Here is a 10,305-nt window from a genome sequence, read left to right on the forward strand (position 1 = left end):
CCCTGGCTGAGGTCACTGAGGTTGTTGAGAAGCTCCTCGGTGGCAAGGCTCCGGGTGGACGAGATCCGCCCAGACTACCTCAGGTCTCGGATGTTGTGGGGCTGTCTTGGCTGACACGCCTCTGGACTGGCAGACCGGGGTGGTGGATCCTCTTTAAGAATGGGGACCGGAGGGTGATCTCCAACTATTGGGAAATCACACTCTCAGCCTCCTGGGAAAGTCTATGCCAGGGTACTAGAGAGGAGAATCCATCCGATGGTGGAACCTCAGCTTCAAGAGGAACAATGCGGGTTTTGTCCTGGACGTGGAAGACTGACCAGCTCTATACCCTCTTCAGGATACTGGAGGGTTCCTGGGAGTTTGCCCAACCAGTCCACATGCGATTTGTGGATTTGGAGAAGGCATTCGACCGGGTTCCTTGTGGTGTCCTTTGGGGGTGCTCTGGGAATACGGGTTAAGGCCCATTGTTATGGGCTGTCCGGTCCCTGTATGATCAGAGCAGGCATTGATGCCGCATTAAGTCAGACTAGTTCCCAGTGCATGTTGGACTCGACAGGGCCGCTTTGTCACCGGTCCTGTTCATTATTTTTATGGATAGGATTTCTAGGCGCAGCTGGGGGCTGGAGGGGGTCTGTTTTGGCGACTACAGGATAGCGCTCTGCTTTTGCCAAGACCTACAGTGTGCGCTGGGGCGGTTTGCAGCTGAGTGTGAAGCGGCTGGGATGAGAATCAACACCTCTAAGTCTGAGGCAATGGTTCTCAGTCGGACAAGGGTGTCTTGTCCCCTTCAGGTTGGTGGGGAGCTCCTGCCTCAGGTGGAGGAGTTTAAGTATCTTGGGGGTCTTGTTCACGAGTGAGGGGAGGATGGAACGAGAGATCGACAGGTGCAGCTTCTGCAGTAATGCGGTAGCTGTACCAGTTGATCTTCAATGTTACTCTCAGCTATGGTCATGATCTTTGGGTCATGACCGAAAGAATGAGATCCCGGATACAAGCGGCCGAAATGAGTTTCCTCCGTAGGGTGGCTGGGCACTCCCTTAGAGATAGGGTGATGATGTTTATTTATTCATTTATTTATTTTTATTTTTTATACCAGAGAATATAGTAGTAGTAGTAGTAGTACAAAAAAAGTAAAGAATATTTTTGAAATAATCAGTCACAAAGTTTTAGTGACATTAACATATGAAATGAAAAAAATAATAATAATTACAAAAAGTAAATAATATTTTTATAAAAAATTAGTCACAAATTTGTGGCTTTTTAGTGACATTAAGAAATGAAAAAAAATATATAATACTATTTTTAAAAAGGAAAGCATATTTATGTATAATATTTAAAAAAAATAACTAGTCACAAATTTGTTGCTTTTTAGTGACATTAACATACAAAATAAAAAGAATTAATAATTGAAAAAAAGTAAAGAATATTTTTGCAATAATCAGTCATAAATCTGTGGCTTTTAGTGAAATTAACATAAATGAAAAAAACTTAAAAATCCAAAAAAAAAGTAAAGAATATAAAAAAACAAAATAATAATAATAAAAATATATTTTTGTAATAACCAGTCACAAATTGGTGTCTTTTTAGTGATATTAACATAAGAAATAACAATAATAATAATAATAATTAAAAAAAGTAAAGAATATTTTTGAAAAGAAAAAATAAAACATAAATATAAGAAATGAAAAAATCATTTACATAAGAAATGAAAAGAAAGTAAAGAACATTTTATGCAGTGAATTTGCTAGGACGATGTCGATTATCGTAATATGCTCTGGTCCTCTCCTGCCTGGGAGGGGACCAGAGCATTGAGATTGAATTGAGATTTACAGCAGACTGCTGGGTCTCAATGGCTTGATGTCGAAGTGGTGCCCAGTTTCTGGATGGACCTGTTGAAATGAGATGGTCTTCATCCTCCTGGGGTGGTGCCGCTCTTCTATCTAGAAATATGGCATATAGTCTTAGAGTTCCAACTTGACCAACTAGTGCCCAGGTCAGGAAGGAGACAAACTGTTTTCTTTCATCTTTTAATTGTAACTACGCAGCCGCCAGCTACAGTTGCACATCAGTTAGTGAGCTATAGATCCCCTGAGGAAAAATTACACTCTTTCTCTATTATAGGAGAAGAAGACTTATACAAACTTGTTAAATCATCTAAACCAGCAACATGTATGCTAGACCCTATTCCATCTAAACTATTAAAAGATTTGCTTCCAGAAGTCATAGATCCTATTTTGAACATTATTAATTCATCATTGTCATTAGGATATGTTCCCAAAACCTTCAAACTGGCAGTAGTTTTAGCCTCTTATTAAGAAACCACATCTTGTCCCCAAAGACTTAGGAAATTACAGACCAATCTCTAATCTCCTTTTCTGTCAAAGATACTAGAAAAAGGTAGTATCCTCACAACTGTATTCCTTTTAGAAAAAATGGTATCTGCAAGAGGATTTCCAATCAGGTTTTAGACCGTACCATAGTACTGAGACTGCTCTCATTAGAGTTACTAATGACCTGCTTCTATCATCGGATCGTGGTTTTATCTCGTTATTAGTGCTATTAGATCTTAGCGCAGCATTCGATACCATCGATCACAACATTCTCTTGGATAGACTAGAAAACTATGTTGGCATTAGAGGAAGCGCCTTAGCATGGTTTAAATCATCAGTTTGTAGCAGTAAATGAGGAGGTATATCGCTCACAAGTGAAATATGGAGTTCCTCAAGGCTCAGTGCTAGGACCGCACTTTTCAACCTATACATGTTACCTCTGGGAGATATATTATCAGGAGACATAGTGTTAGCGCTTCACTGCTATGCTGATGATACTCAGCTCTATATTTCAGCGCAGCCTGGTGATACACACCAAATTGAGAATCTAACAGAATGCATAGTCGATATAAAAACTGGATGATGAGTAACTTCTAATGCTAAATTCTGAAAAACGGAGGTGCTAATAATTGGACCTAAAACCCCACATATAATAATCTAGAACACTGTCTAACACTTGATGGCTTCTCTGTTAATTGTTCTTCATCAGTTAGGAACCTAGGTGTGCCGCTTGACAGCAATCTTTCCTTCGACAACCATGTTTCCAGCATCTGTAAGACTGTGTTTTTCCATATTAAAAATACATCCAAATTACGACCTATGCTTTCAACCTCTGATGCAGAAATGTTAATTCATGCGCTTATGACGCCAAGGTTAGATTATTGTAATGTTTTATTGGGTGGTTGTTCTGCACACTTGATAAACTTCAGCTGGTCCAAAACGCAGCAGCTAGAGTCGTTATTAGAACTAGGAAGTATGATCATATTAGCCCGGTTCTGTCAATACTGCACTGGCTCCCTATCAAACATCAGATAGATTTTAAAATCTTATTAATTACCTATAAAGCCCTGAATGGTTTAGCTCTCTCAATACTTGAGCGAGCTTCTTATCACATTATAGTCCTGCACGACCGCTGCATTCTCAAAACTCTGGCCATTTGATAATACCTAGAATATCAAAATCGATCATGGCGCCAGATCCTTTTCCTATCTAGCACCTAAACTCTGGAACAATCTCCTAACTCTAACAGACACACTCTGCCAGTTTAAATCTAGATTAAAGACACATCTTTTTAACCTAGCCTACACATAACACACCAACACACTTTTTATTATTCAAATCTGTTAAAGGATTTTTAGGCTGCATTACTTAGAACCGCTGGAATCGGGAACACTACTCCTAAAACACAATGTACTTGTGACATCATAGAAAGAATGGCATCTACGCTAATATTAGTCCTGTTTCTTTCTTAATCTGTTTTACAGTTTGTATCCAGACTAGATGGTGGATCAGCACCCAGAGATTATGTTCATCAGAGACCAGAACACCTAGATGCGCTCTGTGGACCGATCACCAGATCCTGATGCACACACACACACACACACACACACACACACACACACACACACACACACACACACACACACACACACACACACACACACACACACACACACACACACACACACACACACACACACAAACAAACAAACAAACAAACAAACAAACACAACACAAAAGAAAGAAAGTCATTTACGCTTATCTGACACAGCAGCATTTAAAATTGAACTGAAATTTAAGTGCTAAGGTCCGTTAGAGGAGAAACGGGCCCCAACTGAGTCTGGTTTCTCCCAAGGTTTTTTTTTCTCCATTCTGTATGGATGGGTGTTACGTGTATCTGTGACTTTAATATGATTGAGCCCATAGGTGGTGTTGGGGGAATTCCGTTCCATGAGTGGTGACGTCATTGAGGATTCCGGATATAAAGGCCATCAGGTGAAAATGGCGGTCTCTCTCTCTCTCTTCTCTCTTTTTTTTCTCTCTCTCTTTCTCTCTCTCTTCTTTGTTCTACGCTTCCCACGGTTCTGGTGGCGTCTCCTCATTGCCTCTTTTGAGGCTGGTATTTTGTTTTTGTTTAACGAATTTTGTTTTTATGTGGTTTCTTTTGATTACCTTATCAGTAGCGGGTAGTTTATCTTATTAGTTCACGCTTTTGTTGAGTTAGTAAGAGCTGAGGAGGGAAGTAGTTGTCCGGAAGACTCACCCGTTCTGGTTTTGTTTGTCGGCAGACAGGTAAGAGCTGCAATCCGAGAACAGGGGTAGTCAGGGCTTGCTTCCTTAGTTTTCCTACCCGCGATTTGTTATTCTTCATGTTTCGTTTATAAGTCATGTGAATTGTTTTTTTTATTATTTTGAGAATTATTCAATAAATGGAGGTGTCTTAAATTCATATCGGGTGTTGTGACTCTTTTATATGTTCGGCCTGTATATTTTTTGTTTGTTTTATTTAAGCGAGCCACAAATCAGTTATGGGCCAGAAACATATTTGGGGCTCGTCCGGGATGAATTCGGTGCATTTTAGTTAGATTTTCGTTTTTTTAAATTTCCTAGTTACTTTGTAATTGAGTCACAATGGTCTGATGTGAATTTTCAAAATGTTCTTTTCTTCGTAATTTTGTTAGACGTTAGTTTTCCAAAATGTTTGAATTGGTAGAGTTTATTTCCAACCCAACGCAGGCAGAGTTATTTCAGATTAATAGGACTGATCTTATGAAAATTGCTGCTCACTATAAAGTTAGTTTTCGTAATACTTCATCTAAACGTGAACTTCAGATTCTATTAGTTGATTCGTTGCATAAACAAGGCGTTTTTGGTGATGAAGAAAAGTGGGTAGATTATCCTGATCCAGTTGAGGTTAGTTCAGAAGATCTTGCTCTGCACGTTAAGAAGTTGGAGTTGGAAGCTAAAGAGCATGAAAGAGTTTTGTTAAAAGAAATGGGATTGTGAGAAAGAAAGACGGAGAGAGCGTGAGAGACATGAGCTTGAATTGAAGAAGCTTGAGATGGAACAAGCTTGCCGCCTGAAACAACTTGAGCTGAGAGCTCGTGAAAGGAGTAGTTGATGCTCCTGATTTTGACGTGAGTCGCAATATTCGTATTGTTCCTCCTTTTCGAGAACAAGAGGTAGATAAGTTTTTGCTCTTTTTGAACGTGTTGCCATTAACCTTAAATGGCCGAAAACATTTTGGCCCATGTTGTTACAATGTGTTCTCGTAGGGAAGGCTCAAGAAGCTTATTCTTCGTTATCACTGGAAGAGTCTCTTGATTATGATCAGGTAAAAGCTGCCGTTCTAAAATCTATGAACTGGTTCCTGAGGCTTATCGCCAAAAATTTCGTAGTCATCGGAAAACTGATGATGAAACCTATGTTGAATTTGTTCGTGAGAAGGAATCAATGTTTGATCGGTGGTGTGCTTCGATGAAAGTAAAATCTTATGAGGATCTTCGTGAGCTGATTCTTTTGGAAGAATTTAAAACTGCTTACCCGAACGTGTTGTAATGTATCTAAATGAGCTAAATGAGCAAAAATGAGCAGAAACTTCCATCTGCTAACAATAATCGCCGGCTTTCGAAACGCCATTCTGAGCGCACTTTGTCTGTGGATAAAGTGGAGAGTTCTAAGCTGGTGTCCTCACTTATTTGTTTTTATTGTAAGAAGCAGGGACACATTATTGCAGAGTGCAATGCACTCAAAAAGAAAAACGTAACCCTAAATCGGTAGGTTTATTGATGACGTCCTCGCACTTTCGGAAGGACTGGAGTCGTTAGCTTCACAAGCTGATATTTGTAAAGAAAAGGGTATGTGCCGTTCATAATGGATGGTTTTGTATCTTTGGTTGGTAAAGCAAATCAGCGAAAACCAATCAAGATACTTTGTGACACAGGAGCTGCTCAGAGTTTTATTTTAGAAGAAATATTACTGCTGTCTGATGAGAGCTCTATTGGTTTGAGTGTCTTGGTACAGGGATTTGAGATGGGCTTTGTGAACGTGCCTTGCACGAGATTGAAATTGAGTCCTCCCTTGTTACTGGCAGCGTTGTTGTTGGGGTGCGACCGTGTCTTCCTGTTCGAGACGTTACGCTTATTTTGGGGAATGACTTGGCGGGAGGAAAAGTTTTTGCTAGCCCTGAGGTAACCAGTGTTCCTTTTCCTGCATTACTCCTGATGCATTAGCTCGAAATATCCCGAGGTATTTCCTTTGTGCGCTGTTACTTGCGCTATGTCACAGAGATTAAAAGAGAAAAGCCATGGGAAGTCAGAAGATGGGTGTAAATTCGATCTGAGTGATATGTTTCTCACGAGTTCAGATCTGGGGAAAGTGAAGTGTTCAAATTCTGTTGGTTTGGACATCGCCACAAGAAGCTAGACGAACCTTCTTTAGGGCTTGTTAAATTATCTCTGTCACGCGAGCAGCTTATTTTTGAGCAGAGGAAAGACAAGGACATGTCACCCCTCTTTGAAGCTGTTGTTCCCTATTTGAGCAACTTGAGAGTGTATCGCAAGGATACTTTGTTGAAGATGGTGTGCTGATGAGGAAGTGGAGACCTTCAAATACTGCTGCTGCTGATGATGAATGGCAGAGTGTTAAGCAGGTAGTAGTTCCTTCCTCATATCGTTTTGAAATCCTGAGACTTGCACATGACGGTCCATTTGCCGGTCATTTGGGAGTAAATAAAACGTATGATCGTGTGCTCCAACATTTTTTCTGGCCTGGTTTAAAAAAAAATGTAGCAAGTTACTGCCGAAGTTGCCATGTGTGTCAGAAGATTGGAAAACCGAACCAAACCATTCCACCTGCTCCGCTGTATCCAATTCCAGCTATTGGTGAACCATTTGCGAGAGTGCTGATCGACTGTGTCGGTCCTTTGCCTCACGTAAGTCCGGTAACCAGTATTTACTGACAATAATGTGTGCATCTACACGTTTTCCAGAGGTAATACCTTTACGGAAAATTACTGCTCCAGTAATGGTGAAATCGCTTCTTAAGTTCTTCTCCCTGTTTGGCCTTCCTCGTACTATTCAATCAGATCAAGGTACGAATTTTATGTCTCGTGTGTTTAAACAAGTTCTGGATCAGTTGCATATTCAACACTCCACTTCTAGTTGTTACCATCCAGAAAGCCAAGGAGCACTCGAACGGTTCCACCAGACTTTAAAATCAATGCTTCGTGCGCTTCTGTCTAGAGTTTCAGAAAGACTGGGATGAGGGAGTGCCTATGGTTATGTTTGCAGTAAGGGAGGTAGTACAGGAGTCTTTGGGCATCAGTCCTAACGAGCTGGTGTTTGGACACACTGTTCGTGGTCCACTGAAGCTGATCAAAGATCACTGGTCTAATGACTCGAGTCTAAACAATGTCCTTGACTACGCTTCAGAGTTCCGCTTAAAATTGCACCGTGCATGTGAGTTGGCCAAAGAGAATTTGAAGATGTCACAACAGCGAATGAAAAAACGTTTCGATCGTGAGTGCTAAACTTTGTAGTTTTTTCCTGGTGATAGGGTGCTAGTGCTGTTACCAGTATCAGGATCTGCACTGCAGGCCCGGTACTTCGGGTCCTTATCAGGTAAAAGAGAAGGTGAGTGAACTTAACTACGTAATATCGACATCCGATCGAAAGAGACTCGCTTGTGTCACATTAATATGCTAAAACCTTATTTTGACCGAAAGCCAGATCTGTTTGGACCGAAGTCTGTTGCGTTAACTGTTTCACCCACAGATTCTTCGGTGATCAAAGAACAGGCGCTGCTCAGTGCTGATTCACCTGTTGATGAGACGCTGTCTAGTGCTGAAATTTTGACCTGTCCATTATCTTCTAATACTAATAGCACCTGTGTCTCGATCATAATTGAGGATGATATTAACTTTCCTCTGTGGAGCTGGTGGTGGGAAGGTTGAAAAATTCTGAGGTGATCCGAAATCTTGACACGCTTTCTTTCCCATCTGACTGCTGCTGAATGCGCTGATGTGACTAATGTCATTCGGACTTATAATAACTTGTTTTCTGACATCCCTTCTCGTATTTCGTTGATGGAACATGATATTGATGTTGGCGATTCATTGCCTATTAAACAGCACGCATTTCGAGTAAGTCCTGAAAAACGATTGCAGCTGAAAAAGAGAGTGACCTTCATGATAGAAAACGACATAGCCGAGCCGAGCTTTAGTTCATGGAGCTCACCTTGTTTGCTAGTAAAAAATCTGACGGCTCATTTCGTTTTTGCACTGATTTTAGACGCGTTAATGCAGTTACAAACCAGACAGTTATCCTTTGCCTCGCATGGAAGATCATGTGGATCGTGGTCGGAAACGCTGTGTTCGTGACTAAGATCGACTTGCTTAAAGGGTATTGGCAGGTGCCTTTGACTGAGCGCCGCAAAGAGAGATCTCTGCGTCAGAACACCTGACCATTTCCTTAACTATACGGTCATGGCTTTCGGTTTACGAAATGCACCGCAACCTTTCAGAGGTTGGTGAACCGTGTCATCGAAGGCATGCATAATGTGGAGGCTTATTTGGATGACCTAGTGGTCTATAGCGAGTCTTGGTCAGAACACATATAGCAGCTTGACACGTTGTTTAATCGCTTGTCTCGTGCGAATCTTACGGTCAATCTAGCGAAATGCGAATTTGGTCGCGCCACGGTAACTTATTTAGGAAAGATTGTTGGCGGTGGTCAAGTTCGTCCGGTTGAGTCTAAGGTGGAGGCTATCACTGCTTTTCGGTGCCCAATACACGCCGTGATCTTCGGCGATTTTTGGGTATGGTGGGATATCAAAGCCCTCCTGGTTAACTTTCCTATTTTATCTGCCCCTGATTTTTCGTCTCAGTTATTGCTTGCCGTTGATGCAAGTGACACGGTGCGGGGCTGTACTTCTCCAACGAGATCAGGGTGATATTGAGCACCCTGTTTGCTATTTTTCGCGAAAATTCAATAAACATCAGCGACATTATTCCACCATTGAGAAGGAGACGCTTGCTCTCGTCCTTGCTCTTAAGCATTTTGATGTTTATGTAGGCTCTGTTTCGTATCCGTTGATTGTCTACACGGATCATAACCCCTTAGTCTTTTTGAATCGAATGAAAAACGATAACCAACGTTTGATGCATTGGAGTTTGTTTCTACAGACGTTCGAATTAGACATTCGGCACATTCGTGGTAAAGATAATGTTGTTGCTGATGCTTTATTTCAGTGTCTAATTGGAATAAATTGTAACTTTTTCCTGTTTTACATAAAACAAAAGGAAAAGGTAAGATCACTTATTTCTACAATTTATTCACTTAAGGGTGAGGGTGTTACGTGTATCTGTGACTTTAATATGATTGAGCCCATAGGTGGTGTTGGGGAATTCCGCCCATGAGTGGTGACGTCATTGAGGATTCCGATATAAAGGCCGTCAGGCGAAAATGGCGGTCTCTCTCTCTCTTTCTCTCTCTCTTTCTCTCTCTCTCTCTCTCTTTCTCTCTCTCTTTCTCTGTGACGGCCCGAGATTTGGCCGCACAAGTTCAATTAAGGTAGTCAAAGCTCACTCAGTTTCTTTTATACATTTCATATAGATTTAAGGTTATCATTTCCATTCTTTGTTTGGTTTATTTTCTTTAATCACGTTTATAGTAACTACACAACACACATCTGTTAAACAATTACTTTTATTTTTGTTTGCATACCTTTTCATCACTTTCACTCACAATCGCGTTCATTTGGAGTGCACACAGATGGATTGCATTGTATTTTGTTATTAATATTTGTTTCTATTCTGAGTTTAAGTCACCGGCCTGGCTAGCCATGATGGGAGAGTTGCGATACTTGGGGAAATTGAGTCCTGGCGGGGAACAAGGGATTTGTTTATTGGTTCCGCCTGGATGTACCATTGGCTAAGGTGGAATGGGGAAAACAGAGAATTGAGGATTTTTGTTAT

The sequence above is a fragment of the Puntigrus tetrazona genome, unplaced genomic scaffold (assembly GCF_018831695.1).
Source record: "Puntigrus tetrazona isolate hp1 unplaced genomic scaffold, ASM1883169v1 S000000607, whole genome shotgun sequence".
Lineage (NCBI taxonomy): Eukaryota > Metazoa > Chordata > Actinopteri > Cypriniformes > Cyprinidae > Puntigrus > Puntigrus tetrazona.